The sequence below is a fragment of the Microtus pennsylvanicus genome, chromosome 11 (assembly GCF_037038515.1).
Source record: "Microtus pennsylvanicus isolate mMicPen1 chromosome 11, mMicPen1.hap1, whole genome shotgun sequence".
Taxonomy (NCBI): domain Eukaryota; kingdom Metazoa; phylum Chordata; class Mammalia; order Rodentia; family Cricetidae; genus Microtus; species Microtus pennsylvanicus.
In genome coordinates this window covers 18,944,306-18,958,873 of record NC_134589.1, presented here as the reverse complement: position 1 = coordinate 18,958,873, position 14,568 = coordinate 18,944,306, and positions in this window count along the sequence as shown.

Here is a 14,568-nt window from a genome sequence, read left to right as displayed (position 1 = left end):
AATAAATAGATAAATAATAAAATGAAGGGGGAAAACGATTATGGAATTAGTTGGTTGTGCTAGCTGTCATCAAAATGTAAAAGGGAAAAAGACTTCCCGCCAAGTAAATATAAACTTGGGGTAGAGCTAAAAGCTAGAGTTCTCTATGGCAAAAACTGAAGGAAAAACACCTCCTGCAACCTATGAGTTTTAGAATATTATTTTTAAATGTGTTACTTTTGTTTATGCTGTAGAACATTTAATGATGTAAAGATGTGTTGCTTTTGTTTATCTTGCATTTGTTTAACTCTGTGAAGCTGTGATTCTTTGCCTGTCTAAAACACCTGATGGTCTAATAAAGAGCTGAGCAGCCAATAGGCAGGAGAGAAGGGCTGACAGGCAGAGAGTATAAAAAGGGAGGAGCAAGCTATAACATAGAACAAGGAAAGAAGGACGTTGAGAGTCAGCCGCCCAGCCTAATACCCAAGGAGTAAGAGTGAAATTACAATATACAGAAGTAAGAAAAGGAAAAAGCCCAGAGGCAAAAGGTAGTTGGGGATAATTTAAGAAAATCTGGCAAGAAACAAGCCGAGCTAAGGCCGGGAGTTTATAAGTAACAAGTCTCTGTGTGGATGGATAAGGGAGCCGGGTGGCGGCCCCCAAAAGAGAAAAGAATAAATAAAGCAACCAGCAACAACACCTAGGGAAGTAGAATGGTCTGAAAATCAATCCTGTAATCTGATTTTGGAAGTATGAGAGCCCAGTAGCTCAGAGCTACTAATAGAAGGAGCAGGACTCAGCTGGGTGGTGGTGGCACATGCCTTTAATCCAGAATCTGGGAGGCAGAGGCAGGAGAATCTCTGTGAGTTTGAGGCCAACCCATTTTACAGAGTGAGTTCCAGGACTGGCTCCATAGCTACTGAGAAATCCTGTCTCAAAAAACCAAAGAAGAAGGAGGAGGAGGAGGAAGAGGAAGAAGAAGAGGAAGAGGAGGAGGAAGAATCCACTCTGAGACCTGGTATGGGACTATACATTCTGATACTTGGGAAAGCTTATTCCTAATCCTTGAAGTCAAAGAGTGACCCCTCCTCCTTGGCAGAAGAAGCCTCACAAGATGATACTTGCCCTTTTCAAGGTCTGACCCTGGCTTCGTGGTACTAGACCAATTACTATGGTCGAGTCTGATGGAGGTGGGTCTTGTATCTTATCTGTTGCTTTCATTGGTTAACTAATAAAGAAAGCTGCTTGGCCTGATATGACAGAAAATTAGGTAGGCGGAGTAGACAGAACAGAATGCTGGGAGAAAGAAGCCAAGTCAGTGAGTCACCATGATTCTCCCACTCCAGATAGACGCAGGTTAAGATCTTTCCTGGTAAACCAGCTCGTGGTGCTACACAGAATATTAGAAATGGGTTAGATCAATATGTAGAGCTAGCCAATAAGAGGCTGGAACTAATGGGCCAGGCAGTGTTTAAAAGAATACAGTTTCCGTGTAATTGTTTCGGGTATAAAGCTAGCCGTGCGAGCGGCCAGGTGCTGGGGATGCAGCCCCGCCGCTCCTATTACAACACAAGTCTTATCATGGACCAGGTGTGGAAGAACTTTCCCAGATGTGGGAACTCAGAAATCATTCTTCGAAAGGGCTACAGGAGCTGACTAGTAGCCCAGCAGACATCAGGGGAGCATGCTTGGTTAGAACCTTGGAGTGCTGGGCTGCTGTCAGGAGGTGGCTGGAACACAAGGCTGAATAAGAGAGATGTGGTTGATGTGGGAACACATGACCACATCCAAGTCTAGATATAATGTTTTACAGGTCTGGCAAAGACACTTTGAAGCCAGCTGCTGAATGTCACTGGGCAGCATGGTCAAAGTTTGGGGGGGAAAGAGCCGTCTTTAATGAGTTGGGAATATTGAAACTTCTGCAGGGGAGGGGGACACACAGAGAGGTGGGCATGCACCGTAGAACTGGTGTCATATAAGATCAGAGACCCCTACTGTGATCCTCACAAGGGCCCAGAAATACTCCCTTCAATAAAGTCATAAGACATCACAGCAATGGCATCCTCGGCTCAGTTGTAGCTGTGTCCTCTGCCGTCACAGTTGATGGCTGTGGGAGTTCTGGGGACCTGACTGCTGAAAATGCTCTTGTACACTGTGAAGACTTGTCACTCATATGGGTTTAATAAAGCACCGATTGGCCAGTAGCCAGGCAGGAAGTATAGGCAGGACGACCAGACTAAGAGAATTCTGGGAAGAGGAAAGTCACCAACCAGACATAGAGGAAGTGAGTTGGGAATGCCTTCCCGAGAATACCAAGCCACATGGCTAAACATAGACAAGAATTATGGGTTAATTTAAATTGTAAGAGCTAGTTAATAATAAGCCTGAGCTTATAGTCCAAACAGTTTGTAATTAATATAAGCCTCTGTGGGCTTCTTTGGGACCGAACAGCTGCGGGACCAGGTGGGACAGAAACTTCTGTCTACACCTAACTTCCCAGAGTTAGAGGATACAACAGGAAAACTCAGAACAGAGACCAGATGACCACCTGTGGTCATCACAAACACACGTGTGGTCGTTCATAGGAATCTGCCAGAATGACCACGGGGACCTGGCATTCTTGGACATACGGACTGCCAAGGAAGGGGTCCTTTCCCTGACATGATGTCCAAGGGTGGTACTCGCAAAGAAACCACAACTGACATAGTTGCCAGATCCAAGCCATGTTCTAGACGCATAGCCCAATGATTAAAGGGGAAACTTCTTCCCGTCTGGAAACTTTTCCTAACACTACATTAAGTTCCTCATACCCCAGTCTTCTCCTAAGGCACAATTATCTGAACAGCTGTACAATGGGCAAGGGTAATATCCAGATCTTACAAGGTTTCAAGTATAGAACCTGAGGCAGAGGGACCAGCATGCCTTCACAGACACTTGGCAGAGGGAGACATACTGCAGAGGGAGGTGACCAGAGAGGACCTGATAATGGACTCCCCTGATGGGTGTCTCTTTGGTTCTTGAACATAATGGGAATTGATGTACTTAGCAGCTACCACAGTCGCTTCTCATTTGCTTCTTGAAATAAGAGTATAAAAGGGGCTGGCTGCCAAGCGAGACAACCTGAGTTCAGTTCCCAGAACCCACATGGTGTAAATTATCTTCCGACCTCCACATACATATGATGACATGCTCATGCCTCCCCCTCCCGCATACACCAATAAATATAATTTTAAATTAAAAGAAAAGAGTAAGCTGGACAGTGGTGGTGTGTGTCTTTAATCTCAGCACTCAGCAGAGGCAGGATGGGAGTTTGAGGCCAGCCTGGTCTACAGAGAAAGTTCCAGGACAGTCAGGGCTACACAGAGAAACCCTATCTCGGAAAAAAAAAACAGTAGGAGAGGTTACCTGGAAACCAGCCCCTCCTGCTAAAACAGTACATCAGAAATAACTCCTGGGTACCCTGTGGAGGGCAGTGACTGTTGCTGTTGGGGATGCGGCAGTGACTGTTGCTGTTGGGGTCGCGGCAGTGGTGGTGCCTACAAGGTCTCTGTTGAACTGATCCATCATTTTCGGTTTTATAAAAACCAGATAAATGGCTGCAGATGAGGTGAACACAGCCCGGCAGAAGCACCAGCTGAACCACTGAGCCAGGTTCACTAGCAATGGGCTGTTAATCTGGTGATGGAAGATTAGAAGCAGTTCTCTTTCCCTGGGGACAGACACCAGGGGGACTTCACAGTCACTTCCCAGTGGGGGGGTGTCGGGGAGGCAAGGCGGGGCTTTCCTGCTTTCTGCCCCAAGAAGTCCAAGAGGATCTGAATCATTCTGGTCGTCCGTGGGTCATCTTCCTCGTTCACTGTATTAATGATGATTGAAGGGTCCAAGAGTAAGAATATAGAAATGTAGATTCCAGAAATAAGAATGTAGAAATAAAGAAATATAAAGTTGTAAGCCTAGGAGAATGAGAGCAGGCTGTCGGCAGCTTTCTCAGCAGCTTAAGGATGAACTATTAACAGTGGGTTACTGGGCTTTACAACTGGCTGCTCTGTTTACAAGAGTGAACATCCCTCTACAAACTGAGGGTCACCTCTGCAAACTGAGGGTCAGCGTTTACCATCCCCTCCCCAGGCTACTCATGACCAGAAACTGATGTGAGCTGAGTTAACTTTTAAATGATGGGATGCATGTGACTTTTGACTTTTTGGTTTTATATTGTCCCGTATTCTTCCCTGCTATGAGAAACTGGCAGAGTCTGGGGAGGTGCAGAGACTTGGTAAATACTATGGAGGAATGAATAGTAGGGAAGACAATAGATTAAGAACAAACACCAGTTTAACTGAAAAACTCTGTTAGTGGAAATTGCAAAGAAGGACAATTTGTATCTGAATTTTACCTTAAGATTGTAAAAATTCTTTTGTTATTGCCTAATGCTTGCTGTAAAAGGAGGAGTTCAAAAACCAGCCTTTGCCACAGCCTTACAAGTCCATCCTTGGCTGTGGTCTCAGCTAGCTGATAAGCTTTTTGTGCTTATTAAAAAACCTTATTAGATTTTTTTTATTTATTTTATTTTTTCCTGGAATCTGGTTTCTGGAATAAAGTTTGCTTCTGGTTTATTAGACTTTGGTGGCCTGTCCCCATCTTTGCACGATCCCGAGGACCCAACAGTGATGCGTCAATTAAACCTGGCCGGCGGGAGACATTCTGGATGCTCTCACACGGACTCTGCTCACTAGAGGGGAAGGTACTGCTGCAAAAACTCGTGGATCTTTGCAAGTTGTAGGGTTCCAAAGGCCTGGCACCACCGTGGGCTTCCTGCCACTAAGGAAGTTTAGCCGTCTCTTTCAGATCTCGGAGCTAGGACGGGCTGTACTTGACAACACAGGTCCTGCTAGTCACTGGATGACTCACGAGGCTGCTGGTTTGCACTGGAGCCCCAAATAAGAGGGTTTTTCAGCTCTACTCCACGATATAATTTCCCTGCCTCACGAGTCCTTACAACCCAGCAGATGCTACCCAGCTTTGACTCATACCGATGCTTTGGGGAGTCTCTGGCAATCCCTAAAGGCTCTGGAGCAGTGGGAGAGTACTTAAAAAAATCTGGTGTAGATAAAATGTGATTGGCCATGTCTATAAGCCCATCACTGTGTGTGTGTGGGGGGGGTTGGTTGGTGGGAGGTAAAGCAGGAGCATCATGAGTTAGGCTAGTCTGAGTTGCATAGCAAGTCCCTGTTTCAAACAAAAGAAAAAGAAGGAAGGAAGGGAGGGAGGGAGGGAGGGAGGGAGGGAGGGAGGGAGGAAGGAAGGAAGGAAGGAAAATACCTGATATATTACTAAAACCCATGCTAGGTGGTGGTGGCACACACTTTTAACCACAGCACATGGGAAGCAGAGACAGGCCAATCTCTGTGAGTTCGAGGCCGTATTGGTCTACAGAGGGAGTTAAGGACAAGAAGAAACCCTGTCTCAAAAAAAGAAAAAAAGAAAAAAAAGAAAGACTCAAAGACTTGGTGTGGACCACAAAGGACCCCAGCCACGTTACAGACACAGTCAAGGGTTGCCCTAAAGGCAGTGATGAGGAGAAATCCCCTGAAGGACTGGACTCCAAGCAATTGTACCTGGTCATCAGCGCAGAGCAGAAGGACAAAGTGAGCCAAGGACAGACAGATCACAGACTGCAAACGGTAGTCAGTGACTGGTCTCTTGGGAAGAAACGAAACAGGAGACTGGAGAAGGGACTTGGTGTGGGGAGAGCAAGCAAATGGATGGGTGGATTAGCGTTAGCGCAGGGTCTGAAGATCTGTGTGTCAGACATCAGTACCCACCAGTAGAACAGGCGGAGCTTTTCCGTGTCCTGGCAGCCACTCCCACATAACCACAAGAGACTTAATATTAATTGTAAATGCTCGGCAGATAGCTTAGGTTTGTTTCTAGTCAGATTTACAAGTTAAATCAAGCCATTTCTATTAATCTAGATGCTGCCCCAAGGCTCATTTAGCTCATCTATCAACTTCCATGTTGCTTCTTCCACATCTGGCTTGATACTTCTCACACTCCGCCCTTCTTCCCAGCACTCTCTCTGCTCCAAAAATCCTGCCTAGTTATCGACCAATCAACTTTTTATTAACGATGAGAGCATCACATTTTCACACATATTCCTCAGCGTTAAGGGACATTGAGCAACCACAGGGACAAGAGAGCTTAATCAGCCAGTGTCATATCTGTCAGAGTCTGGTCTTCCTGGGGTAGCTAGGATAGCGTCACGCTGAACTGACTCACTATCAGAAAGGAGATGTGACCATGACACATGGCCTTGCTTTGTTTTTTGATGCAGTCCAGACTGGCCTCAGACTTGCTGTGTAGCTGAAAATGACCATGAATTCCTGATCTTCCTGAGTGTAGTCAGCTTTCTAGTTTTTGTTTTGTTTTGTTTTTTTGTCCCTCAAGCTCCCCAATAATGACACAGAGACTTCTTATTAATTATGAAAGCTTGGCCTGAGCTTAAACTTGTTCCCAACTAGCTCTTAAAACTTAAATCAACCTGTTTCTATCCATCTGTGTTTGGCCACGTGACTTTTCGCACGCATCCAACTTCCTTAGTGTCTCACTTTTATGCCTAGATTCTTTCCCCTGAGTTCCTCTCTTTCCCGGAAGTCCCACCTAGCCATTCCTGCCTAGCTATTGGCTGCTCAGCTTTTTAGTAAACCAGCACGTCTTCACACAGTGTTCAAATATCCCGCGATACCCGAGTGCTGGGTTTACAAACATATACCACACTCAGCTCTTTTTAAACATTGTTTATTTGCTCTGTTTTATTTGTGCGAGGGCACAAGTGCAGACAAACACTGTCATGATGTGGGGGTGAAGATCAGAGGAGCTCTTGTTTTGTGAGTCAGCTCTTTCCTGCTACCCTGTGGGATCCAGGAATCAAATTTAGGCGTCAGGCTTACTCACAAACACCTCTTCCTGCTGAGTCACCTCACCACACACTCACGCGCATGCGCACACACAAACACATGCACACACAAACACACACTCACGTTCATGTCCAAGTCCACATATACGTACACATATACATATAGTCACTTTAGGTATTGTGAAGCAGTATCTTACTTTATTTTGTTGTTGTTTTGAGACAGGGTTTCTCTGTGTAGCCCTGGCTGTCCTGGAACTAGTTCTGTAGGCCAGGCTGGCCTCAAACTCACTGCCCGGCACCCGCAGAGGCCAGAACAAGTCATCAGATCTCCTAGAGCTGGAGTTACAGGCAGTTGTGAGCTGCCAAGTAGGTGATGTAAATGGATACTGGGTTCTCTGGAAGAGCAGCCAGTACTCTTAACCGCTGAGCTGTCTCTGCAGGCCCTGAATGTATCTTTCCATCATCTATCTCTCTGTCTGTCTGTCTATGTATCTATCTATCCATCATCTATCTATCTATCTATCTATCTATCTATCTATCTATCTATCTATCTATCATCTGTCTACCAGGATTGACTAATTCATCAGCAATGAATCACCTCACTCAATCTGGTAGCTCGTTAGATATTGCACAAAATCCAAAGGACAGCAGGCAAGCTGGGCTCTCTGGGGCAGGAGCTGATGTCACAGTCCATGGAAGAATTTCTTCTTCTCCAAGGGAAGCCTTTTCACTAATGGGCGAGGAGCATCCAGAGCATTGGGGCTAGCTCTCTTTACTTCAAGTGAGCTGGCTGTCGATGCTAACCACACATGTGTCAAGATACCTTCCCAGCAATGCTTGGAGTGGTGTTGGACTGAGTAACTGAGTTCCAGACACATCAAACTGACAACAGCACTCAGGTGGGACCTGCCTGATGCTTACTGTGAGGGCCAAATTACATTTTAAGTTTTAATTACTATGCTTTAGAGATTCATGAAACAAACATGTCTCTGATCGGCGAGCCTCTTACTCAAGGACAGACAGTTTCTGAAATGCTGGAGACTATTTATTTCTTGTGGGAGAAAAAAGACATGTGTTTTTCATTCCCCTAAACAAGTCTGTTTGACCCATCTGCACCAAATGTGCTCGGTCACATGTAGTAGAAAATATGTCCGGATGTAGGCCACCGGAGGTACAGCAGAATGTATGATTGCCCCTGATTGGATATAGGTGGAGGTACAGCAGGTTGTATGCTTGTCCCTGATTGGACCTGATGAGAAACGCAATGAATTATGGGGTTTCCTTCTTAAGCCGCTGCAAGCTATAGTTCTGGGCCATTTCCTGAGAACCTGGGTGTGGACCTGGCCAGAGCCCATCCACCTGGCTAGTATTAATTAGCTTCAAATTTGGCTTTACACTGTGCTAGAGATCTTATTCTCAATTGGTGGGATTAACAGCTTCTCTCTGGAGTAGACTTTGGTTGGTGCTGTGGGAAGCAATCCAGAGCCCTCCTGTCATGAGATTGTATTAATAAAATACTACCAATGTAATCATTAAATGTTTTATTAGCATAGACTAACCATATGTAATAATGGGGTTTAGCGTGATATTTTCACACATAATGTATTTTCCATCCAAGTACTGGCCAGACCCAAGCCTGCTTAGCATCTGAGGTCATCACCGCGCATTCAGGGTGGTGTGGCCATAGACTACTGGCGTGGACGGCCTGGGGACAATTGCCGCTTGTCAACATTCCAACATTTCTCCTTGGTGGTTCACAATTCCCCAGCACCTTTTCCCTTTCATTTTGAATGTTCTCTCTACATGTCGTGTGAGTTCCCATAAGCTTTTTCCTTTGTTAAATTTGTTTGGACTTTGAAGAATGAAAATGTATAAAATGGCAGTCTCTCATGAGCTGGGCAGTGGTGGCGCAGGCCTTTAAACCCAGCTCTTGGGAGGCAGAGGCAGGCGGATCTCTGTGAGGTTGAGGCCAGCCCGGTCTACAGGAGTGAGTTTCAGGACAGCCAGGACTGTTACACAGAGAAACCCTGTCTCTAAAAACAAAAACAAAAACAAAGGCAGCCTCTCTAAATAAAATTATTGGAAAAAAGTCCCCACCACCTCACCATCATGGAACCATATAGTGTAATAACTCTGCCTACTCCCATACAAGTTAACACCAGAAAATTTAGATAAGCAAATACACTTGAAATTCAAGGTATATTTGATCCTAAGATTTATAAATTCCTAAGGTCTACTCAAGTTCACAATAATATTTGTCTAGCTTTGTCTGCGCCCATGTAAGCTTTAGCTAATTAGATAAACTAAGTCATATAAAAAGCTGCTATATTAGCCGGGCGATGGTGGCACACGCCTTTAATCCCAGCACTCTGGAGGCAGAGGCAGGCGGATCTCTGTGAGTTTGAGACCAGCCTGGTCTACAGAGCTAGTTCCAGGACAGGCTCCAAAGCCACAGAGAAACCCTGTCTCGAAAAACCAAAAAAAAAAAAAAAAAAAAGAAAAAAAAAGAGTTAATAAAAAGCCTGAGATACTAGGCCAATCAGTTTATAATAAATGTAGGCCTGTGTGTTTATTTGGGACTAAACGGATGAAGGACCGGGCAGGACAGAAACCTCGGTCAACCACCCACCTCTGGTTTTTACATTCTTTCTGCCTTTGATGGTCCCTGAGCTTTGGAGAGAATGATGTAGATGCTCCACATATAACTGGGCATCCAACTACCATTTATTCTTGGTGCTCGGATCGGTTGTGAGTCTCTGAAATCAGACCAGTCAGTCTGTGGTTGTTGAAGGTGAGTGAGTTTGCTCACTCAGGCTTGTCCCACTATAGCAATGTTCCTAGCTTTCCAGCCTCCACTTTATACACAGTGGGTCCCTAAAGATCTCCACCCTGGAGGGACACTATGTATTATCTGAAAACTTTCTGCAAGGAAGATTGTCTCTTCTCTCTGCTTTGTGTACTTTTGGTTAAAATGTTTGTGTTCATTTTGGGGGGGGACAATGGGTGTGGGGTGGAGTGGGGAGTGGAGGGTGTGGTGTGATTCTCACTATGTAGCCTTGGCTGGAGATCCATCCACCTCTGCCTCTCAAGTGCTGAGATTAAAGACAAGACACCATGACCACAGCAATTCTTACAAAGGAAAATATTTAATTGGGGATGGCTTACAGCTACAGAGGTTTAATCCATTTTCTTCATGGCAGAAAGCATGTTGGTGTACAGGCAGACATGGTGCTGGAGAAGGAGTTGAGAGTTCTACATCCAGATTGGCAGGCAGTAGGAACAGACCCTGAGCAACTGGCCTAGCTTGAGCATCTGAGACCTCAAAACCTGCCCCCGACACACTTCTTCCACCAAAGCCACACCTACTCCACCAAGGCCACACCTCCTAATAGTGCCACCCCTATGAGCCTATGGGGATCATTTTCTTTCAAATCAGCACAAATATCATGCACGGTTTTTGTATAATTTGCTTGTTTGGTTTCTTTGCTTGTTTTCTGATTTTTCAAGGCAGATTTTTCTGTCTGTCCTGGAACTCACCCTATAGACCAGGCTGGCCTCACACTCAGAGATCTGCCTGCCTCTGCCTCCTGAGTGCTGGGATTAAAGGCGTGTGCCACCACCACCCAGCTGATTGTTTTGAGACATGTTGTATTGGTAACTTTTCTATTGCTGTGACAAACGCCATGACAAGGCAACTTACAAAAGAAAGCATTTAACTGGGCTCACAGTTTTAGAGGTCAGAGTCCATGATGGCAGAAGAAAGGCATGGAGCAGGAGCGCAGGAACAGCTGAGCACTCACATATGAAACACAACCACAATTGAGAGAGAGAGAGAGAGACAGAGACAGAGACAGAGACAGAGACAGAGACTGGGAATGGCACCAGTCTTCTGAAGCCTCACAGCCTACCGCAGTGACACCCTCCAATAAGACCTCACCCCTAATTTTCCCCAAACAGTGCCGCCACCTGGGGATCAAGTACTCAAACACACGAGCCTATGGGGACCATTCTCCTCAGTCCCGGGTTATATGTCCCCCCTGTGCAAAGAAAGTCACATTCAAATAGCCAAAGCGCTTTCCTGCCCTTTTGCTTCAACTTTCTTCAGTCCCTCATCTATAAAACCGACTTCCTTTGTGCTGTCTGCCACATGATTGATTCTCTTTTATGGGATGAGGTGTTGCTTGATGCTGGACTAGAAAATAACGCCAGTTGCGATCATTCAATTGAGATCGATCTACTTCTATATTACTGTAATTTCATCTTCAGTTTTGATGCTGAGATTGCCCTCATCTCAGCCACCGAGAACTGCCAGTGTCTATTTTCCTGTCTTCTAGAGGACAACCCTGAGTTTGGTTCTTCATGCACCATCACCTTGGCGGGGGGCAGTTTCATTGACCTCGAACTTGCTAAGAAGTTGTCTGGTCAGCAAGCCCCAGGAATCCATCTGCCTGTCTCATGGCAATAGGATTACAGACACACACCATCATTCCCAGCTTTTTTTTTTTTTAAACATGGGCTCCGGGGCTTGAACTCATGGCTTCGTGCTTGCAAGACAAACGCAGTACCAACTGAGCCATTGTTCTGTGTCACCTTTACTTTGCTGCACATTCTACAAACACTAATTGAGCACTCCCTTGTGTGGTGGCCTGTGCCAATCACAGGAACTTAATAAAGGAAGGAGGGAACAATGAAGAAGAGTCAAACTACGTTGGGGGGGGGGTAAACATTGACCTATGTACATCGACAGGAAGTGACAAGCACCAGTTCTGGCCAGGTCCTCCAGGTACATGGAAGTCAGTGGGTGTTGGCAGTGATCAGCCAGAGAGGATGGCAGCATACACCTGCCGGTGCTAGCTTGAGCCACTTGGGTGGACCAGTCATCTGAGAAAGGACACCGCAGAAGGTCAGGTTATGAACACACTGAGTGGAGGGAGAAGATAACTCAGCAAAGATGAACTTGGGGGAGGATAATGCGGGACGTGTTAATAGTCAGGCATCTGTACTGGCCAGTCCTTAGGGTCTTGGCAGGATGCGCCCCCCCCCTCCTGTCACTCCTGTCCCCAGGGCTAGTCTCCCCCTCCCTCACCCCATTTCACCTTCCCTTTCCCCCAGTAAAAACTCCTCCACGTGAGCTCTGTTGCATGGCATGACTCTCTCTCCCGCCGTTTTTAAATTGTAACAGGAGGTGATAAGAGGAAGAGGAGACAGCTAAGAAGATGGAGAGGAAAACATGGAGAGCGCAGAGCAGACTTTCCCAAGACGCGAGTGCCGCCAGCGTCAAAGGCTACAAAGAACGGGGAGCTGGAGAATGTGTGCAGGACCTGGTGGTAAACAGATTATCTATAACCTTCATGGTGTGAGGAGAAAGGAGTGGAGCCGGTGGCTTCATCAGAAGACGAGCCAGCGACCAGAGTGAGCAAGCTCACCGTTCCTCTCTGAGGTGCTGAGCTGTGTCGTTTGGAGGGCAGACCTTTGTTTGCCTGGGATAGACTGGACGTTCTCTATGGAAGATGGGAAAAGAGGGGCAGTAAACAGCCTAAGCCCCCTGGAGGTCAGGTGATGTAATTACAGAAGGGTTTTCTAGGTTGGGGGAGGGGAAGAATTTATTACACCAGTATCCCTGGAATACAATATTGAGAGAGCCTTTCAATTTGACATTCTTGAACTTGATTTCTCATATCCAGTTTATTAACCTTATGAATTAAAAAAAAATCATTGGTTTTTTTTTTTTTTTTGAAACAAGGTCTCTTTAAGTGGCCCTAACTGTCCTGAAATTCACTACAACGACCAGGCTGGCCTGAAACTCACAGATATCCACCTGCCTCTGCCTCCCAAATGCTGGGATTAAAGGTGTGCGCCACCACACCCAGAATAGTTTTCTTACTTCTGGGATTAAGCAGATAATGAGTCCTGTCCTGACTCTCTCTTCCTGTCTGGGGTTAGCGAATGCACTAACTCCTGGCACTTTCATTTCCTCTGGGTGGGAACAGGTTGGAAAGCATCTCTGGGTGCTGCCATAGTTGTTGGGGGTCCATGACCTCCAGCAGAGAAGAGCCTTGGGTGGGTGGGCATCCATGGGGGTCCTGCACAGGCCAGGCTTTGCTGGGCAGAGGAGGAGGAAGGTGAAGGTGTCTGTCCATGCCTTCTCCAGAGCTGTTCTCTGAGCCCTCCCATCTGCGATGGATGGCAAAGGCACTGTGGAGTCACCCGGCTTTTCGGCCATCCTCAGCGGCGCGTGCGCTGTGGTGCTTCGCTAGGTGTTTACTTCTCTGCCGAATCACAAGGGGGAATCCCGTTCACCCTTGGGGATTATCATCAAAGCGTTGCAGGGCTCTGGGTCCAGGAGTTTCCCAGGGGCTCTGGGCTTTCTGTATGTTTTTCCTGCTCTCCTAACCCCCAAGATTCCGGACCCTAGCTTGGGATTTGTCTTCGTTTCTTGCCACTCCTAGCACAGACCAGCAGGAGTGAAGTCGGTGTTTGCAGACTGACACCTGGGCGAATAAAGACGCTGACTCCCGGCTTCACAGAGTGGGAGCTAGGCAAGCCTATTTCCAGAGCATAACCTGAGGCCAGACGGGATGCCTTTCCCCCACTTCTGTCAGGCTGTTATCAGCCTGAAACAACACCTCAAGTCTGGTCACTGACAGCCTGGGGTCTTAAAGAGGAGCGCCCCTCCCCCCCGCAACCTCCCACGCTCCCCCCCCCCCCCCTCCATGCCCATCAACGCTCGCCTCCCTACCCAGGGCTTCCCAGCTCCACTGGTCCGGAACCAGCAGCTGCAGTCAACCAGGGAATTCAGAAGCCTGAATTCTCAGTTCTGATTGGCTGCCTTATGGTCTGTTCAAAAACAAACCAAGAGCTTGAAAGGAGGGGAGTTTGGACCTGGAGGCCTCCTTTGCTTTCCACCCTTCGAGGGACAGCTGAGTCACTAAGCCCAGTTGGCTTGGTCTCTTGTTCATGAAGGAAGAAGGTTCTGAGGTTTCCTCTGTGAGAACTGGGACCCAGCGGTCCGATTGAGATGGGCACAGCTCAAGGCTCCTGTTTGAGACACTCCACAAAGGAGGAGCTGCCTGGGTGGAGGAGCTGAGCCCCCATCCCCCACCCCCTGCCCCACCAACCAGGCCTGAGGATGTCTTCACCCCCCCCTGTGCTGGGAGTGTCATGAAGGCAGCCAGGGCCACTGGTCTCAGGGTGAACAGGAGACCCTGGTACCAACTGAGGTTTTCTCCTGAAACGACACTCCTGCCTTCCACCAAGCTCCTATGTGCCAAGGGCCTCCTAGGCTTTGTCCTTCTACCTCACAACCTCCTGAACTTGAACCTTCAGAGACTTCTAGAAACTCAGTTAAGGCCACACAACTAGGGGGAAGCCAAGGTGGATCAAAGCCACATTCCCCTAGACATATGCATGGCATGGGACACACCCATAGGCCTGGGTCCTGTGACAGACTGCCATCAGCTGTCAGGTGGAGGGCCCCAAACATCTGGCTCAGCAGATAGGAGGGACCAAGAGGCTGCAGCTGGTCTGAAGGGAGGGGCTGCCTCTTGTGTCGGGGTGTGGCCCTTTTCTAGGAGAACTGTTTTCCTCACCAACAGAGGCAGGGAGAGAATTTTCTCAGCAAGGAAAGGGTCCCTGTGGGCTGGGAGGGGGAGATCAGGACAGACAGAGGTGGGATC